Source organism: Hemibagrus wyckioides, unplaced genomic scaffold (genome assembly GCF_019097595.1).
Source record: "Hemibagrus wyckioides isolate EC202008001 unplaced genomic scaffold, SWU_Hwy_1.0 Contig30, whole genome shotgun sequence".
Taxonomy (NCBI): domain Eukaryota; kingdom Metazoa; phylum Chordata; class Actinopteri; order Siluriformes; family Bagridae; genus Hemibagrus; species Hemibagrus wyckioides.
In genome coordinates, this window is record NW_026690792.1 from 260,361 (window position 1) to 261,199 (window position 839).

At 42.1% G+C, this 839-nt stretch overlaps 1 non-coding gene across 1 annotated transcript; it reads right to left on the minus strand.

The window, feature by feature from the left end:
* Positions 1 to 296: 296 nt before the first annotated feature.
* Positions 297 to 368, minus strand: trnap-agg (transfer RNA proline (anticodon AGG)). The gene has a single exon. It is a non-coding gene; the product is annotated as a tRNA-Pro (tRNA).
* Between the last annotated feature and the right edge of the window lie 471 nt (positions 369 to 839).

Genomic DNA, 839 nt, shown 5'->3' on the forward strand with positions numbered 1-839 from the left:
ATATAACAGTGAACATGATGAATGGTGTTAGTAAAATGACAATATTCTGAGGTCTTTCTGTACTCTATTATATTAATATTTCAGAGGTTCATGTCTCCACAAAGTGTGACATTCTCCATCCCGCTCCCTGTATTCCAGAGATAGGCTCCAGGTTGGAGCTTTAATTTTCAGAGGTAATTACAGCGGGACTTGAACCTTCTTGGACCTCTGGAGAAACAAGCTTCCAAGCGAGAACCAAGCCGGCAGTGCAAGTTTCCATTAGTTTTATCCCAACCACTCTATTCCATTTAAAATCAGGGCTCGTCCGGGATTTGGACCCAGGACCTCTCGCACCCTAAGCGAGAATCATACCCCTAGACCAACGAGCCAGGTTGTCCCTATTCAGCTTGATGTGCGCCAATGAAGGTTCACTGTACTCTGTAACTGTATGACCTTCCTGTTCATATGGACTGGGGTCCGAGTAAAAGGAACTCGGTTACACAAAGTCAGGTTAACAATAAAGCGAGGGCTCCTGTGGGATTTGAACCTTTTTGGAATGCAGATGCTAAGTGTGAACCAAGCAAGCAGCTCTTGCCATTGGGCCGAATATATCATTAATCTCGGTGGACATGAAGATCAAAATCAATTCTTGTAGAACAAGCTTGCTTTAGTGTCAGGTGGAGGTTTCAGTATAGGTCAAGTTTACAGGATTGTAGCTTCTTTGCTGGAAACTGTACTGTTGGTCCAGTATAGCTTGGTGAATATTATGAGGCTTCAAGTAGTTTCTGTGATATTTGCAGTAAGTTTAAAAATGATTCCAGTTGTTAATAAAATTGAATTAGCTGGTTGCTAAAGAAACT